Consider the following 20501-nt stretch of genomic DNA (forward strand, 5'->3'; position numbering starts at 1 on the left):
TAAATATCCTAAAAATGAGCTACTGTACCTTAAACACAAGTGAAGTTGGAAGAAACTTACATACTTTGGATTCATGTGCCAGGTCACTAAGGAGTTATTTTTTCCTTCCCATATTTTGGTTAATCGGTAACCTCACAATTCAGGCATAACTTCAGGCTGTTGCCCTTGTGATAGTATAAATATGCATTTTAGTTGTTTCATGTAATTTCTTTTTCATATGTTTTGGAAGCAGGCATTGATGTAAATTCCTTCCACAATGCAAATAAAGGGTTCTCCCTAGCAGAGATGTTACTTGTAACGTGTTACTGTAATCTGATTACTTTTTTCAGGTAACGAGTAAAGTAAGGGATTACTATTGCAAAAACGGTAATTAGATTACTGTTACTTTCCCGTAGGAACGCTGCATTACTAAAACCGTAATTTTTTTGCAAGAATGTCTCATGACAGTGACGTAAGCGAGTGCGACGTTCGTGACAACAGCTGTGTGCAGATCAACAGTGCATCATATATCGAGTGCGGGAGAGAGTATGAGCGTGCAGTGTTTAAAGCGTGGAAGTACTGACCTTATTTGGAGTTTGATTCCATAAAAAGTGACAAAAACATTAGTTTCCGTTGTGCGTGGGAAGAAAACTTCTTTTTACACCGAAAAAAACCCCTAAACTTCCAAGCAAGCACTGAGTGCGCTATGACGTAATGGGAAATTCACAGAGAAACTCGCGGATTCTTCCACTGACCGCTGCACACCTGCACCAGGGTAAACCTCCGCCTACCCTATTCCTGCTTTACAGGTGAAAATAGAGCAACAGGACTGCTAGTCTTTGATGTCATTTATTTTCTGCTGTGTTTTACTTGCATCTATTTGAAAGAGTGAGTGTAAACACACACACACAAAAAAATATTTTATGTGCTGGAATGTGCAGAAAATAAGTTTAACAAATTTCTTCCAGTCAGAGAATGTTGCATATAATTAAATTTTTGCTTGATGCATAAAGTTAAAAGGTTAAAACTAATAAAACAAGTTTTAAAAAGAAACTTTTCCATTTGATTACATTTTGTATGATGGATTATGTAGAAAAAGTAGAATTGGGCTGAAAGATCTATCGCTTTATCACCAAGTAACTAAGTAATTAATTACTTTTGAAAATAAGTAATCAGTAAAGTAACGGGATTACTTTTTGGGGGGAGTAATCGGTAATTAGTTACTGACTACTTTTTTCAAGTAACTTGACCAACACTGCTCCCTAGTGTTTAATTATTTTGCATAGTGTATAGTGTGTTGTTTTTTTTATTATAGCTGGAACTGTGTATTTAAAATAAATACATATGTTTGTCAGAAGGCACACCATCTGTTTGGTCAGGTTTTGCAAATGAAAAACGTCACATGCCAGAAAATAAGAGAAAAGTACTTCCCAACACTGACACTAGATGTCGCTGTTGCTGTTCTCAAGTTAAAACGTGTAGGAAGTTTTTATATTACATTTTTTAAAAGTTGGCTGAGGTTTCTTCTGCTCATGTTAATCAGTGGACACATCATTTGTTCAATGGAAAGATCATCACATTAGATCCAGACACAACGCATATCAGAATTCTGCCTGTGCTAACGTCTCAGCTCCTCTAAGTGTGTCCTTAGCTGAGAGTTTCCATTACATTCCTAAACTCAGGACTGAATGGCTTTTGTGTCTGAATTATTTCTCAGTTCATATATTTCCATTGATTTAGGTCAAATCTGGCTTTACACTAACACCAAATCGCCTCTTATTATGTCCACAGTTCAATTTCCTTATTTGTTAAAGGGGAAAGTAAAATACATCAAACTCAGTTTCGCTGTTTGTTTTTATTTGACATTAACTGACAGACAGATGTTAATAAGTACAGCATTAAACAGACTGTAACAAACATGTTATCGATTAGTGAATTGCTTCATGATTTTTGATTGAATAGTACCCATACTACATGACATGGACTGGGAATTCAGTTGAGAAATGATTATAACTGAAATGCTTCCATCCACTCTGGATTCTGATTCTTGTTGAGATGGATATCATCGTATAACTTGCAAGGTTGTTATAGTTAACTAAAGCTAAACTAAAAACTAAAATGTGATTAAAAAAAACAAACATTTTAGTTAACTAAAACAAAACTAGACCAAACTGAAAACTAACTGAAACAATCTTACGATGCTAGAAAACTAACAAACTAAAATGAACATGTGAAAATATGCACTTAGTGTTTGTTAGTTTGGTACATTTGAATCTGAACTTGCTTTATGAGGCTTTGATGCACATATTTTTTGAGATTTCTACACAACTATTTCAACAGTGTGTGCTTTTATTGTAATACTGTACTGATTTTGCTGATTGTTGCCTCTAACATAAGACCTCCATACAATAATAACTAAAAAATTACCAAAACTAAGACTGAAACTAAAACTAAATATGTTTGGAACAGTAAGAAGTAAACCGTAGTGAGCAAACTTGCTGCAGAAAGTAACTGACTATGGGACACATCTGGGTTCCTTTGGCCTGTACAGAGGTACGAGGTGGAAATGAGACGAAAGCTGCTGAGTGAAAATGTTCAAATATTTTCACTTTCGCTTGGCACGCTCCAGCCCTCCTCCTTCCAGCAGTTCTCTTTTCAGCTGTGCGCTCTGAGCTTTACGCACAAGTATAGAGACACAGTGTCAGAGAGCAGAGTGCCACGCAGAGCATCGCTGTGTGAGCATGTCCCGGGTAGAATTATCGTTATTATAAGATGATCCTGCTGCTCGCTCTGCTTTCTGTTCTCTCTGGAGAACTGGGTCTGTGCCGGAAGGAGGATGAAGGCTTCACCTTTGATGGAGACATCCGCCAATTTGTCGTGACCCCCAACATGCTTTACATCGCCACAGAGGAGAGGCTGTACCAGCTGAGCCACGACTTGACTTTGATCAACAGTCTGACCCAGAGGGGAATAATAAAGACCGGAAACCAGCAGGATGATGTGCAGTTTTACCGGGTTTCTGACACAGCTGAGTGGAACGCAACTTTCAGCATCAACGTGTTGTTGCCTTTCACAAAGAATGACTCGCTGATCAGCTGCGGTGTGACTGACGATGACTGCGGCCACTGCGAGATTCTGGACCTGAAGAACATCTCCAAGCTTCTGCACAGAGAACACATCCAGGTGGGTCCTCTGAAGCGCAGCAGCAGGTCAGTCAGCTTTCTGGTGGATGTGAAGAAGAAAACTCAGGCTGACACTTACATTCTGACCGCGATCCAACAAAACACAAAAAAGCCCGAAAACAACAAGTGTGGTATTAATCGGCAGACTGTCAATCTTCAGGATGCAGATGACAAACAGGGTGGAGGTATATTTTCTCTAACTGATGGAGCTTCAGGCACACCTGGGATCAAAAGTAAAGGTGATGTGGAGTTTGTTGACGGGTTTCAGATCAATTCAACCATCTATTTGTTCTCCAACGCGCTCTCAGCTCAAATAAACAGAGTCCGTCTCATTTGGCTGGAAGGCGAAAAGAGCAAAACTGATACGCTCAAGTCTCTGCGGGGCGCGACTCTCAGTGTCTCTGACAGTCAAAGCAGCAGACTTGTGGCCTCCTCGGTCATCCCGGGGGAGCAGCCGGTGCTTTGGAGCGGCGTTTTCAGTGTGGATGGAGGAGATACCGACACCCAGCTAATGGTGTTTGACATCAGCCCTGATTATAGCAGGAACACTGACAGAGATCCAGACTTCTACACCTCTGTGCCATCAGAAGTGACGGTGAGAGCTTTTTAAACTCTGATTTAATGGTTGTACTGTTGATATTGTTCTCACCTGCTGCTCCAGTATCTTCTCTGGTCAGTGATGCAAGTAAAACATTAATATGAGGGGCCGTACAAGCCAAAATTCATTCTTTCACTCTCACACACATACATTCTTCTATCAAAAGATAACATCAATAAACTTGGGTCAGTTTGATAATAACGCAGCAAGATGCTTCAATAAGGCTTTCAGTAGTAGTAGTGTTCATGTCTTCTGGTTTCTCATGTTTTGTTTGCGTCAGCCAAAGATCCTGAAACCAAAGGCAGTCCTCTTCAGGCAAAGCTACATGACCTCAGTGCTGGCAGTGAGGCAGAATGCCTGGATGGTTTTCTATATTTGGACAGAAGATGGGCTGCTCATTAAGGTAAGGAATTAAGGAATTTTTTATATATGAAATTGAATACCATACGGTCTCAAAAGTCATTCTGATAAACAAGGCCTGCATCAGGTGTTGAGGAACCAGGACACACTGATGAGTGTGTTTGCAACTGGAATACAAAGGCAAATGTCGATAACTGCTGAGAATAGCGAGCAGTTGGAATGCTACTAAGCAAGTAATCACAGCAGAAGAGGTTACATGAAGAGGATGTGGGACTTGAGGATTCTTTGGCACACGACATCTATACTAATGACAAAGCAACTTGTTGCTCAGTGTTCCAACATCTGGAAGAAGCAACTGCTCTAAAAACTAGAGACTGATGAGGCAGAACACAAATATAGAGGCTAAGTCAGCACAGCTTTGGCCAGCCACTTGAATAACGTATACCAGAGAGATAGAAGCCAGTCCTGAACCATTAAAGGTGTACTCTCAGAGGCAGGGAAACAGTATGAGAATAGTGAGTGGGGAATTCTTTGTTCTTTATTTAGCTATTTAGTGGAATATATTATAACCTGTTTACTGGAACTCAGCATTTGGTCTCCAAAGAGATGTAAGTGCAAGTGAAGAAGGTCATTACAGTGGATAATCTCTGCATTGTTTCATTGGTTAGTCTTGAACTAACCTGTCTTGAACCTCTCTTTATCAAACTCTAAAATCAAGAGATGCCTTCAAGAATGTAAATACAAAAAATAATTTTGCACTTATTGACAGGAAGGACACGAGACCTCAAACAGTTGGCTTTGACCTGGAAAATATTCTTTGGAAAGATGAAACAAAGATTAACTTGATGATGATGGGGATGTAGAAGCTGTATGGTTTTTCTGAATGCAAGTTGTAACATTTAACATTTGATACATTGTCTCTGCATGATTTTTTGATTAAATATTGCTCAATACTGTATATCCAATTTGCAGATGATTTAAATTCTGCTTACTGTCCCATGAAACAAGGTATAAACAGATTAATCACTCTTCTGATACTTCTGATTTGAGAAAAACAAACCAATAAACAAAGCATTTTATTTTAAATAAATGAAGAAAAAACATTGAGTACAGAAACAATAGTACAGTGTCTCAGAAATAATCACCTTCTTGTTGTCAGCTGTCTGTGGACAGGAAGTATCACGCTGCCTGTCCCACGGTGCTCTACAGGACCAGTGATGACCACAAAGTGTTTTTCAAATTGCATCTGGATCCAGTGGGTCATAAACATGTGTATGTGCCATTTACAAACCAGGTACTTAAATTATTTACTGATTATCTTAACGTCACATGTACCTGTGCTGCATTTTAAAGTGTTTGTTGTTCTAGGTGAAGCGAGTTCCTGTGTCAAAGTGCAGCACGTACACAAATGTGCAGGAGTGTTGGTCTGCACAGGATCCATACTGTGGTTGGTGTGGCTCTAAAAGCAGGTGAGAGAAACAATATCTGCAGCTGACGTCTTCAAACAATTTTGAACTTGGTGATCATTTCTTCTTCTTCTTCTCCCAGCTGCACATTTGAAGATGACTGCACAGATTCAGACTGGCTGTCCATTCCTGATGAGTCCCAACACAAAATGATTTCCCACAAAGTTGAAAAGGACACAAACGGACAGGTACAGCTTACAAACACACTCGGGACTGTGATAATTTCTGGTTTTCATTTATTGTTCAGTTATGTCCTTCCGATTTTAGATCTCACTGAAAATCCACACACACCTGACTTTGGGCCAGAAAGTATCGTCTGACTTCACCTGCCAGTTCTCTGCAATTTCTGGCCACCTTTGTATTGGGAATAACCCTCCACGGTTCCCCCAGTGCACCTGCTACCTGTCTGATCACACACTTCCTCCTGATGGTTTGTCACTTTTGATAAATAATCCCAGGAATGTATTGATTTGAAACATTTGACAAATTGAGTTGAATCTTTTGTTGTTTATTATTATATATTGGTCCAACTCATTTGAAATTCATCATTTAATATATATATATATTTATTTTACAGGCCTGCATGTCACAGTAAAGTTTAGGCTTGGAAAAATACTCCTGTCAGAACAAATGAAATTAACCAACTGCTCTGACATCCATGGACCTCCAACTTCTATCTTGTAAGTCCAGTCAGATTATAAAGATAACAAATAATCATAGACTGAAATAATCATTCCCATGACTTATAAAATAACCATGTCCTAGTCATACAAAATAAATATGATGAAATAAAATAAGTGAATCTTATGAGTAGTTCTATGAGGCACATTCAAAGTCCTCTGATCCTATATGATTGTTTTCTGTTCAGGTGTCAGCAGTGTATCAAGGCTGGTTGTGGTTGGAGCAGAAACAGCTGTTCCTGGGCTAACCAAGGAGAGACTGATGTAATAATGAAACTATCGTATTTTTATGGATTTCTGTAGCAGTTTTTCACATTTCATGTTGTGCATTTGTTGTATGGAACATTTCCAATCCAACAATATTGCGTAAATGTGTAGAAAGTGAGACATAAACTCTGCTTAAAAATTCAGATTTTCTTCAGTGTCATTTGCAGTAGGTCATGAGGCTAGACTAGTTGATGAATAGAGTTTAGATTTCCCTCATTGTAAAAGGATTCACTTCAGTTTCTAAATGGAAATACTCAGGTTAGTTGTTTCCTACCATTTAAACGTTTTGAACAAAGCTAATGTTAGCTACAACATGTCTGAGATCAGCTCTAATAGCATCTGCACAGTGTTGTGATTCAAGGATAAATTCATTCTCTGCTACAGGAAAGTGTTTGCCAAACGTTGGAGTCTGGGAAGAACTTTTCTGTGAGTGTAATGCTCTTTTTTTTATTGTTCTTCTGATACTGATCCAGTAGAGGTTTTAATGGCAGAAGAAGGAAATTATTTTAATCTGATTATTTTTTTGTTTCACCTTCAGATCCCAGAGATCTTCTCCATCACTCCCAATGTGGTGTCGTTGTATGGCACAAACCATGCTGTGTTATTAGGTCATAACCTTGGTGACGTGTCAGGAGTGAGGATCCAGACGCACACTGACTGTGCTCCAAAAGAGTGAGTCACTTTACAGATAACTAAGATGATTCCTGGACTAGAAAGAATTTATTAAAGTGTAGAAACAATTCCAAACAGGGAGACATATTTAAAACTGAATATTCTACAATTTAATTTTGACAATTGAAAAAAAAAAACTTTAGCTTTACAGCTTTTAGCTTTGGAAGAGGCTGCAGAAAGTACAGGTACGAGTGATGCACTATTTGCCTCTCAGTGTCGGTGCTCAGAGAGACTGTTTGGTATCAGAGTGGAAAAATGAAACTCCGCCGTGCTTCCTGTGCTTTTGCTTTGAAGAAGTCCATCGCTGTCAGTTGCTGTGTTAAAAGGATTCCTCAGGATATTTTATAATCACAGTAGATGCGTTAAGTTTGGAAAACACATTTCTTCATACAAACAAATCCTTAATTATACTGTGGAAGATTTTACTGATCAGTTTTTGTCTGTGTTCAGATTTTCTGCATAATATGATGATCTTAGTGATGACTTTTCTCGCTCTGTGTGTGTGTTCTGGTCAGGTCTCCTGTTTGGGACAACTCTGGTGTCAGTGTGACGTTCCACATTCCCAGCACAGATATCAAAGGTGTGGTCAATGTATGTGTTCTCCTCCCAGATGGTAGTTGCCACGGCGAAGCTAACATCACATACTTGTCATCACCATCCTGTACAAACGCTACTCCAAGCAGCAGCTGGATAAGGTACACTTAATTTAACTGAAACCACCCAACAAAGCCGAGATGTTATGAAAACAGATAATGTTAATTTCTTTGAATGATTAAGAGGAACTCGTGTTGAACTTGTGTTTTTGGGGAACAGGTCACCTGAAAAAATACCCAAGTTCACTTTAGTTATTAGTACCAAACTCTGAGGCAGAGGAACTGAAACTTTCACAGAAGCTGCAGCACACCTAAAGTGACACAAGCAGTGCACTGCCTGTAACATATTGTCTTCTGAAACTAGAACTTGCTTGTTTATCACAAATATACCACTGTGCTAAAGAAAATGGATCTAAAATCTGCTCTTTTTTCTCAGCTTTTTTCACAAACACTAAACCTTCTCGTTCTACAGAGGTCGCACATACTGGTATTGCATAGGAAGTCTTCTTTTTTTATCTTGCATTTTCTTCTTCCATTAAGAAATGATCCACCACGTTGGTTTGGTACTTAAACTCTCCAATAATACTACTGTGATCCATTAATGCTTTGTTTCAGTCCATCAGACACTTTGGTCTGCAGCATCATATCTGATTATCCTCATTATCCTCAGGTTGTTCTTATATATACTCAAATACATATAAGAGTAACCAGTGTCTTAAGTAGCAGTGGTCAACTATTGTTTTGCTGTCAAATTAGAGTCACTGTAATCAAAATTCTTTTGAAAGGTTCTCTGCTGTGACTAAAATTATGCTCTCTGTGTCCTGCAGTGGGAACAGGAAGATCACAGTCAGGGGGTCCCACCTGAAGTTTGTTGAAGGCATTGTACACAGCCATGCCATGCAGGAAGTTGCACTTCCCAAAAACAGCAGCTACCAGGTGGGTCTGTACACACACCGTGTCCAGTACAGTTATTATACATGACATACACCCTCTCACTGCATGCCAAAGCTCTTGAGTAATCTTCTTACAGTATGTCATCTGTACATATGCACAGACTTGCAGCTTGAAGCTTACCCTTAACCCATAACACAACAATAAAAGTACCATCCTCTTTTTGTGCCACCAAAACAGCTCTGAACCCCACACTCTATGCTGTGTTACACTGTTAAAAAAAACATCTTAAAAAAACGGTAATATTCCGGCAGCTGGGGCGCCAAAATACGACCGTAAAATAACATAAAATAACTTTCCCATAAAAATACGGTTATTTTCAGTAATGAAAATAATCTTGCGCTAATTTGACATGGGATTCTGCCTTTTCCAAGTGCTTTTAGACATTAAATTAGGAACATTTTTACGCGATCAAACAATGAAATTACCTATAAACAAGGTCAATGAATGTGGAAATATGAATCATAATACGTAAATGTACAGAAATATACAGTTAACAGTTGGTTTAAATAATAATGGATTGCATGCCCTGGGACAGAGGCGAGGGTGCCATATCGCACCATTGGCCCCTTTGGCCATCACTAATAGGCGGGAGGTGAAGAGTCTTGACCACGGGCACAACGGCTGAGAGTGTCTGAGCCGGGGCGCGAACCGGCAATCTTCTGATCACAAGGCGAGCTGCCAACTCTTGAGCTACAAACGCCCTAAATAGCAAAGATAATAATACTTATGTGATGTAACACAAGCTTATAGGGATCACGTTATATACTTTTCCATAGCATTACATTTGAATTCAACAGTTCAATCTTTCAAATAACGGACAGATATTTGTGAAATCATGATACATTTGTGAATGTATTTTAACAATCTAAATATGCATATGTACAGACAGATAAATTTAATAATCAAGAAAATTATGTTGTATTACATTACAGTGATTTAACGTTAATTTACATTCAAAATGAGAAGTCAAAGTCTATTTACGTAACTTTAATGATATTCTAGAAGAACAGAACATTACTGTAAAATGCACAGTAGAATACCTTCATATTAGGGTTTTTTTCCTACGGTCGCAGCGTTACCCGCGACCTTGTTAGTTCACATTCATTGGCCGATGCTTAGCATCATGTTATTTATATTAATTGCAATTCCTACCTCTACATTTCTTTTTCAAAATATATAATTAGCAACGCGTGTCCGTGCAATGTTTTACACTGTGGCATGCAGAGAAATCTTAACAAAGAAGCTCACAGAGAGAGATTGAGCTTGTTATTTAACCCCAAGCTGGTAGGGGAGCTCCTTATTAAAACATTTGCCGATGCAACAATGTGCCTCAAGGTTCAACAACAGCACAACAGAAGTCACTCATGGTACAGCACTCTCTCTACAAAACAACAACTGTCAGTAACACTGCACCACGGCGTAAACACAACATTCAAGATAACAGTTTAAAGTAACGTAACCATAAACAATAAAACAAGAACATCTAAACAGCAGCACATGTCCCAAGGCATGATGGGAGACATTTCTGGATGTATTTTTACGATCTAGATATGCATATGTACAACAAAATATATTTAACAAACAAGTAAATTGTGTTTTATTACATTTACAGTGATGTTATGTTATTTTACATTTGACGTGTCAGATCACAGTCTACTTATGTAAATGTAATGATATTCTAGAAAAACAGTACACAACTGTAAAATACACAGTAAAATAATTTGACATTACTATTTTTTGGAACAGTGTAGCATGTACTGTCTAAAAATCAAATGAAAAAAACAAAACAATAAACATATTGTAGTTTTCCTGTAGTGTATCAAGTTGAATTGTTTCAGAAAACAACGATATTACAAAAATGCAGTAATCAGAAAAATCACTTACATTTTATTGGGAGTCAAATTAAAATAAAAAGGCAAGGTTAAAATAAACACCTTGTTGAAGATTGAGGGTAACCGGTAAGATTATTTGGCACAAAACAAGTTATGGAGAGAAGCTGAATCATTAGAAATATAAATGTTGAGGCGCTTCTGATTCTGTGATTGACATTAGGTTTATCATGTCACCATCATGACCATACCATGCTAGCTATATAAAGAGTCTATGATTTATATAAAAATGTAATTCATTGCAGAGTCTCACCTATGACTCACCTTCAGCTGAAAACAGTCCTGGGATTTCTAGCAGCACTGTGTTTTTGAAAGTAGCTAATCAAACCTTGGCCTGCTCCACAAACATGTCCTACTATCCAGACCCTGAGTTTATCAGCTTCACAGCCACAAGGACAGGAAACAGTGTTCACATCACTATACGGGTAATGCATGTTTAAATCGCACATTCACAAACATGTGACATCAGCTCGTAGAACATCAGTCTTTGCTTGTGTTGTTGTTTTAGAAAAAGGTCGATAAACTGGAAATGACAACAGCAGAGTTATCAGTGTGGGGCGTTCAAGACAGTAAGGAATACCGCTGCGCCATGGAAACAAACAAAACCAGTGATGAGACTCACTCTTTCACTTGTGAGGTTAAAAACCCACCCGACGTTGAATTTCAGCTGTTGTTGGTAAATCTTTCTTTCATACTAACACGAGGCACTGTTTATGGACAGACAAACATACCTATCCGGTCTTTAAGACTGACATCAATAGCCATTTCTGGGTCCAAACTCCACTTCAGGTCCCAAAGTCAAACAAACACTGCGGCATCACTGAGAGTTAAAAACTGTCTAAATTCTTTCATTGTTCAGATTAAGCAGAACAAGATACAAAGCATTAAAACACTTTAAAAACACAACAGCCTTAATTAACATGGAGAGGTTTGGACCCGGAAGCAGGGTTCATACGTCATCACTTAAAGACTGGATCATTGTGATAAGAGCTCCACGGTGCAGTACTCTGCTAATGGTTTAGGCACTGAAATGATATCTTTCAGATATAATATCAAGTGATTAGGTTCAAAGACAAATAGTGCTATAAATATTCTTATTCACTGAGCTTCACGCGGAGCACAATCAATCAGAATGGATGCATGATGTAACTGCTCTTTGCTTTTAACATAACGTCAACTATCCTTGTACAACATTATTTACAGCCTGTTTAACATTATGATTTTTACTGTATGAATAATATTTTGAAAATCTCTGACCTGCTGCTCTATTGAGACTTTCCTTAATGTTTTCTAGATAAAGTATGGTAGCAGGACCGTAAGCCTCAGTAAGCCTCGGCCTTCATCACACCTTCTATTGCTGCTTTTGCTGTTGATACCCTGTGTTATTGCTGGTAAGTGATTTTGATACATCAGCTTTTTATTTTATGACTAGGATTTTTTTTTCTTAGTTTCAGTGTCGCTGTTCGCATTGCATTGTACCAGAAATACTTTGTAGAGCCGACACTAATGCTAGCGTTATAGTTCGTTTAGCTGTTAGCTATAGATTCCTTTTAGGGAATCAGGCTCCAAAGGAACAATGGCCTTTCAATGGTTTATTTTGTCATAGTCAGTTAAGTGTGTCTGATACATGGTTAGTTGTCCTTAACTGCTTGTTAAAAGTCCTAAACAAAAGAGCTATACAAATGATAATTAACCTCCTTGGCACAAGCTATCAGTCCTTTCAAACTGGGCTGTCTAACATGCTATAAAGATGTTTTTAAAGCTAAGTTCACATGTCACAAGTCTCCAAAGTGGTTAGTGAGACAAATTTTATTTGGTTTTATGCCATTTGAAGCCCCATTTGTGTCTACTCTCAGAATGAAACCAAGGACCTTTTGTTTATTAGGCAAGTGTGTAAACCCCTACACCTACACTATAGAGCCACATGAAAACCTTTTCTACTCCACAACTCTCTAGTTTTCTGCTTGATTTAAATCAGTTACCGTTTGTCTTTCAGTGCTGGTGTTTATGTATCTGTGGAGGAAGAGACGTGCCACAGAAATAACGTTTAAAGTTTCTTTCCTGTCTCTGCTGGCTGACTGACAGTCTTCACGGAGTTGCTGTACTAAAAGTTGATTTTTCCAGTTGTTATATATTTTTTGTACTTTCATATATTTTTCATGAGTCATATAAACATAAAACTAATTAAGGCTTTTCTTGAAATGTTGAATTATTTTGTTCAAGCACTATCCTATTAAAGATTTTTCTGATATCTGCTTTTGTGATAGTTCTCTGACTGAACCAATTGTTGGAATTGTATATTTCAGACAAAAATGTCTTAGACTTTTACATTGTATGCTAAACCTTTTGCATGTTTAGAACAATAAGAGTTATTGTAATAGATAGTATGTTACTTCTCTTTCTCTTAAGTGAAAGTCACATATGTACTTTTTGGCTCTAAAGCCATATAAAGCCTTACTACATGCTATCTGTCTATTTGGAGATAGATGGAGTACTGGATTAGGCTCCCTTTTGGCCTCAGAACTGCTTTAATTCTTCATGATACAGATTCAACAAGATGCTGGAAACATTTCTCTCAGATTTTGCTCCATGATATCATTGCAAGGTTACTGCAGTGGACATGAAGGGTTGGACATGGTCAGCATGAATACTGTGTTTAAAGGTTTTTAAACAATGCCCAGGTTTAAAGTTTGCCAAAGAAATATTCCCAACACCATTACACTGTCTCCACCATCCCAAACCACTGATACAAGGCAGGATGGATGGATGCTTTCATGTTATTTACACTAAATTCAGAGTCTGAAAAATGGAGTATTTTGACACAAGGACACACACATATACACCAAACACACAGAGAGGGACACACAGGACAAAGACACAAGGGGAACCCAAATGTGCAAGAAAGTAACATGGAATAAACTCGGGACTAACTAAATGAAGCATAAAAAATAAACCATAATCCACAGGGCGATCGGGGCTCATGAGTTGTCAGTTCGTTTTGTAATCTGAAGGTTGCCGGTTCCAGCCCCGGCTCCGATAGTCTCGGTTGTTGTGTCCTTGGGCACGACACTTCACCCGTTGCCTAGTGGTGGTGGTCAGCGCGCCCTGTCAGGACAGCTGTGGCTACAATGTAGCTTGCCATCACCAGTGTGTGAATGTGTGTGGGAATGGGTGGATGACTGAATGCAGTGTAAAGCGCTTTAGGGTCCGCTAAGTAAAGCGCTACACAAATACAGGCCATTTACCAGTTGGGGTGAGTTGGGGAAAAAACAACTCTTAAGGTACAGCATTACAGCTTGTTGATGGAAATGGGTGAAAGTGAGATCAGATGGAATTGATTGGTGCGTGTTACATTTGGTTTCTTTGGAGTTCTTAAAAGAGGTTGGGATGTACAGTGGGGCAAAAAAGTATTTAGTCAGCCACCGATTGTGCAAGTTCCCCCACCTAAAATGATGACAGAGGTCAGTAATTTGCACCAGAGGTACACTTCAACTGTGAGAGACAGAATGTGAAAAAAAAAATCCATGAATTCACATGGTAGGATTTGTAAAGAATTTATTCGTAAATCAGGGTGGAAAATAAGTATTTGGTCAATAACAAAAATACAACTCAATACTTTGTAACATAACCTTTGTTGGCAATAACAGAGGTCAAACGTTTACTATAGGTCTTTACCAGGTTTGCACACACAGTAGCTGGTATTTTGGCCCATTCCTCCATGCAGATCTTCTCGAGAGCAGTGATGTTTTGGGGCTGTCGCCGAGCAACACGGACTTTCAACTCCCGCCACAGATTTTCTATGGGGTTGAGGTCTGGAGACTGGCTAGGCCACTCCAGGACTTTCAAATGCTTCTTACGGAGCCACTCCTTTGTTGCCCGGGCGGTGTGTTTTGGATCATTGTCATGTTGGAAGACCCAGCCTCGTTTCATCTTCAAAGTTCTCACTGATGGAAGGAGGTTTTGGCTCAAAATCTCACGATACATGGCCCCATTCATTCTGTCCTTAACACGGATCAGTCGTCCTGTCCCCTTGGCAGAAAAACAGCCCCATAGCATGATGTTTCCACCCCCATGCTTCACAGTAGGTATGGTGTTCTTGGGATGCAACTCAGTATTCTTCATCCTCCAAACACGACGAGTTGAGTTTATACCAAAAAGTTCTACTTTGGTTTCATCTGACCACATGACATTCTCCCAATCCTCTGCTGTATCATCCATGTGCTCTGTGGCAAACTTCAGACGGGCCTGGACATGCACTGGCTTCAGCAGCGGAACACGTCTGGCACTGCGGGATTTGATTCCCTGCCGTTGTAGTGTGTTACTGATGGTGACCTTTGTTACTTTGGTCCCAGCTCTCTGCAGGTCATTCACCAGGTCCCCCCGTGTGGTTCTGGGATCTTTGCTCACCGTTCTCATGATCATTTTGACCCCACGGGATGAGATCTTGCGTGGAGCCCCAGATCGAGGGAGATTATCAGTGGTCTTGTATGTCTTCCATTTTCTGATGATTGCTCCCACAGTTGATTTTTTCACACCAAGCTGCTTGCCTATTGTAGATTCACTCTTCCCAGTCTGGTGCAGGTCTACAATACTTTTCCTGGTGTCCTTCGAAAGCTCTTTGGTCTTGGCCATGGCGGAGTTTGGAGTCTGACTGTTTGAGGCTGTGGACAGGTGTCTTTTATACAGATGATGAGTTCAAACAGGTGCCATTCATACAGGTAACGAGTGGGGGACAGAAAAGCTTCTTACAGAAGACGTTACAGGTCTGTGAGAGCCAGAGATTTTCCTTGTTTGAGGTGACCAAATACTTATTTTCCACCCGAATTTACGAATAAATTCTTTACAAATCCTACCATGTGAATTCATGGATTTTTTTTTTCACATTCTGTCTCTCACAGTTGAAGTGTACCTCTGGTGCAAATTACTGCCCTCTGTCATCATTTTAAGTGGGGGAACTTGCACAATCGGTGGCTGACTAAATACTTTTTTGCCCCACTGTATATTCAACTTTTTTACAAATGGGCGGCAGAGGGACAAGACCACGTTGTGTAATTACAACTGGTAGGGCTGGAGTAGGTTGGTTTGCCTTTCTGGGGCACGAATCATGCGAAAAGGCCTGGCAGTTGCGTAGATTCTGACACTGGCGAGGCGGGCCTCAAATTTTGCATTTTTGGCCTAATAGATGGCAAAGGAGTCTGTTGTGACTGTTGTCGTCCAACCATCTTTGAAATGGGCTGGATTTACTCATCTTGCTCAGATGAGATTTCCCTGCCTACATAGATATTAGGGGTGCAACAATACTCGTATCGATATTGAACCGTTCGATACAGTGCTTTCGGTTCGGTACGCATACTGTACGTTTATCCTACCATAAAACAATAAGACAAGGTACGACCTCTCCCATGCTCCCAGAGTGCTCTGGAATGCACACAAAGTTTGCAGACTATTAAGGATCAAACCTCTACCAATCTACAACTTATTATAAAACTCTAAGCCTATAGAAGTAGATATTTCTAAGCATAAATGACAATCAACAATACAAAACCTAACAGGAAGAAGCAAGAAGAAAGAGTTAAGTAAAGTTTGACTTATCTGACTGTTTTGTTTCGCTTAATGCATTTTAAAATCCGGTGTGCCTTATGGTCCAAAAAATACGGTGTGTTAAATCTGATTGAACTAATCCCTTGTCTTCTGCACAGGATGGTGAAGGTAATTCTGTGCATGTCCAGGTTAAGGATAATGGCAACAGCACATACGCCTGCACCTACACCCCACGTAAGCCTGTGAAGCACACTGTGATGGTCTCCTGGGGAGACGTTCACATCCCCGAGAGTCCGTTCAGGGTGAGTATGCACTCACACACGCTCTCACTTTCACTCTGGCATGCAGGGATTGTCTTTTCTTCTCACTGAGAAGTCTCTTGAGTTTTGGTGTTTGTGCCCACAGATGAATATCGGAGCTGAATATCGGAGCGGGCTGTCATCCAAACAAGGTGAAGGTCTCTGACCCTGGAGTGGCAAAGACGGGCCTCAAAGCCTTCGAGACAACATACTTCACTGTTGACTGCTCAGAGTCTGGTCAAGGTAAAGCTCCATAAAACTGTGTGTGTGAGAGTAAAGAGCGCAAACATATGATCATGTCAAAGAAATATTCCAAACATGTTTATAAACAGATATTACAGGGAAACGTATTTAACCCACCTGCTGTTTGAGGCTAAAAATGACTGAAGAGCATTACCTGCAAAGGTAACATGCTAACACAGCCTTTGTCCTCTGCCATCAGGACAAAGGCTGTTTGCGTTTAGACTATAACAATGACACCCTTCAGGGTCAAAGTGGATCCTTCTCAAGGCAGAGGGACCAGGACTCAGCCGCAGTGGTAAGAATACCTGTACTGCCTCACAAAGTCAGAGAGTACTAACAAAAACGAGTCTGTTGAGTTTGTTTAGTTTGTTGGTCTATAATACGGTCGGAATGTTTTCCGTCATACTACATGGAACAACTCTTCATAACACTTTTATGAAAATGTTTGATGAAATTGACAAGATCAAAATTAAAATCACAATCGCACGGATTTAAAAAGAAGAATAAACATGAATAAACAGGGTTATAGTTGGTATGCTAATGTAAACAGGTCCTTTTGAGCTGTCATTTGAACTGTGTACCAGTCAAAGCAGTAGTAGCAGCAGGCTGTGAAAGACTTTGAAATCATCAACAACCACAACAACACACACACTGTTAAATATACACCTGTGCAACAGGCGAGAAAAGTAATGCTCACACATGCGGGCGTGGATTGTAGTTACTTTGTAGTTACTTTGTATTATGTGGGTTGTTATAAGACAAAGAAGTGTTCTTCTGGCTGTTATACATCATATTAAATGGGAGGATGTGGATCGCTTCCCTTTCCCATGACAGGGTCCCCTGGGAGTTGCGTGACCTACGGTGGAGATCACATTCCCAAGAGCCCTTTCAGTAATGTCGTGGCAGCCACACTGGACCTTAGCAAGGTCAAGGTGACAGGCCTGTGAGACAGTTTGTACCTCTGTCATTGTTCTTGTACATCCACACCTTCTGACACCAAACCTCAGCCTATATAAAGCCTAGTTATAACCTATGAAACTATTATTTGCTTTTAAATGTTTGCCTAAGCATGAATGTTTTTACGATGACTTTTTTTACCCCTTGTACAGTTGCCAGTATATTGATGTTTTAATTTAATTCTTTTAAATGAATCTAAGCTTTTCAAGCAGATCAGAGGTGTCAGTGTATTTTTCTTTGGTGTTCTCATCAAAGTGCTCATATACAGGTAAACATGTTCAATTCACGGAGCATCATTGGTTTTGATCTCAATATTGCCTCTTCATCATGGCTTGTGGGTCAGGAGAAAGCAAACAGGCCATGAGGGACTATCAGAAAGTTCAGATCCAGCTGGAGAACCTGGAGACGAGTGTTTGAGACCGCTGTAAGAAGGAGTTCACAGGTAACTTCCTCTTTTTCTTCTGAACCGAGCTTTCGCTGTTGTAGCCCCCAGATTATGGAATAAGCTGTCCATCCATATTAGGCTGGCCCCAAGACTTGAAATGTTCAAATCACTTTTAAAAACACCTTTTTTTTCCAAAGGCTTTTTAGGAGAAGCACCAGAGTCAGCTTGTAGTCAGTTTTAGTCAGTAGATGGTCACTCTTAATCTTTTTTTGTTAATTTTATTCATTGTATATTTTAATGTCTATTTTACTCATGTTTTATTATTTGATATATACTGATTTATTTTTTATCTTCTTTTTTCATTTATGTATTTATTTTATTGTTATTTAGATATTTTTCTTTGTCTGCTTAATGTATGGTTTTTAACTGTTATCTCTGTTTTTTATTATTGGAAAGCACTTTGGTCAACTATGTTGTTTTTAAAGTGCTCTATAAATAAAGTTGGATTGGACTTTTACATCTTGTGAAAGTAAGACGAAACCTTAATTCCTCTTTTTAGACTGGATGACAGAGATGATGGACATGTTCAATGCTTTGCTGGGCTCTGGGATTGCTTTCCTGGATTACCAAACATATGCTGAGCGCATTTTCTTCCCGGGGCACCAGGAGTCCCAACTGGGACAAGCTCTGGATGTTTCAGAAAGTTGTAGGCAGACGGTTGAGCAAGGGCTGATTTCTTTGTCCAATTTGCTGAACAGTAAACCTTTTCTCACCAAGGTAAGCCTCCACAGCTACCTTTGATTAAATCTTTATTTATGTATTTGTTTTATTTATGCCGCCTACATTTGCTGAGCAAGTCCCTACGCAGTCCACCGACATCAGAGTGTCTGACTTCATACATATCATACGTGTTGATTGACTGTTGGTTCTATTTTGTTGCTACTACTCTCCAATGTCAGCTTTACTGGTCTTGACATAAACGAGGAGGATTTTTCATACACAGATTAAGTAACTTCATATTCTCACCATTACAAAAATGCAGTAATCAGAAAAATCACTTACATTTTATTGGGAGTCAAATTAAAATAAAAAAGCAAGATTAAAATAAACACCTTGATTGAGGGTAACCGGTAAGATTATTTGGCACAAAACAAGTTATGGAGAGAAGCTGAATCATTAGAAATATAGATGTTGAGGCGCTTCTGATTCTGTGATTGACATTAGGTTTATCATGTCACCATCATGACCATACCATGCTAGCTATATAAAGAGTCTATGATTTATATAAAAATGTAATTCATTGCAGAGTCTCGCCTATGACTCACCTTCAGCTGAAAACAGTCCTGGGATTTCTAGCAGCACTGTGTTTTTGAAAGTAGCTAATCAAACCTTGGCCTGCTCCACAAACATGTCCTACTATCCAGACCCTGAGTTTATCAGCTTCACAGCCACAAGGACAGGAAACAGTGTTCACATCACTATACGGGTAATGCATGTTTAAATCGCACATTCACAAACATGTGACATCAGCTCGTAGAACATCAGTCTTTGCTTGTGTTGTTGTTATAGAAAAAGGCAGATAAACTGGAAATGACAACAGCAGAGTTATCAGTGTGGGGCGTTCAAGACAGTAAGGAATACCGCTGCGCCATGGAAACAAACAAAACCAGTGATGAGACTCACTCTTTCACTTGTGAGGTTAAAAACCCACCCGACGTTGAATTTCAGCTGTTGTTGGTAAATCTTTCTTTCATACTAACACGAGGCACTGTTTATGGACAGACAAACATACCTATCCGGTCTTTAAGTCTGACATCAATAGCCATTTCTGGGTCCAAACTCCACTTCAGGTCCCAAAGTCAAACAAACACTGCGGCATCACTGAGAGTTAAGAATTAAGAAGAATTCAGATTAAGAAGATACAAAGCATTAAAACACTTTAAAAACACAACAGCCTTAATTAACATGGAGAGGTTTGGACCAGGAAGCAGGGTTCATACGTCATCAATTAAAGACTGGATCATTGTGATAAGAGCTCCACAACATTATTTACAGCCTGTTTCACATCATGATATTTACTGTATGAATAATATTTTGAAAATCTCTGACCTGCTGCTCTATTGAGACTTTCCTTAATGTTTTCTAGATAAAGTATGGTAGCAGGACCGTAAGCCTCAGTAAGCCTTCATCACACCTTCTATTGCTGCTTTTGCTGTTGATACCCTGTGTTATTGCTGGTAAGTGATTTTGATACATCAGCTTTTTATTTTATGACTAGGATTTTTTTTCTTAGTTTCAGTGTCGCTGAAAACATTGTATTGCATTGTACCAGAAATACTTTGTAGAGCCGACACTAATGCTAGCGTTATAGTTCGTTTAGCTGTTAGCTATAGATTCCTTTTAGGGAATCAGGCTCCAGAGGAACAATGGCCTTTC

General features: G+C 39.3%; 1 pseudogene; it reads left to right on the plus strand.

Moving 5' to 3' along the window:
• Window positions 1-2658: 2658 nt before the first annotated feature.
• Window positions 2659-13792, plus strand: LOC113008994 (plexin-C1-like; annotated as a pseudogene).
• Window positions 13793-20501: the final 6709 nt, after the last annotated feature.

The sequence above is a fragment of the Astatotilapia calliptera genome, chromosome 17 (genome assembly GCF_900246225.1).
Source record: "Astatotilapia calliptera chromosome 17, fAstCal1.2, whole genome shotgun sequence".
In the NCBI taxonomy this organism is placed as follows: Eukaryota; Metazoa; Chordata; class Actinopteri; order Cichliformes; family Cichlidae; genus Astatotilapia; species Astatotilapia calliptera.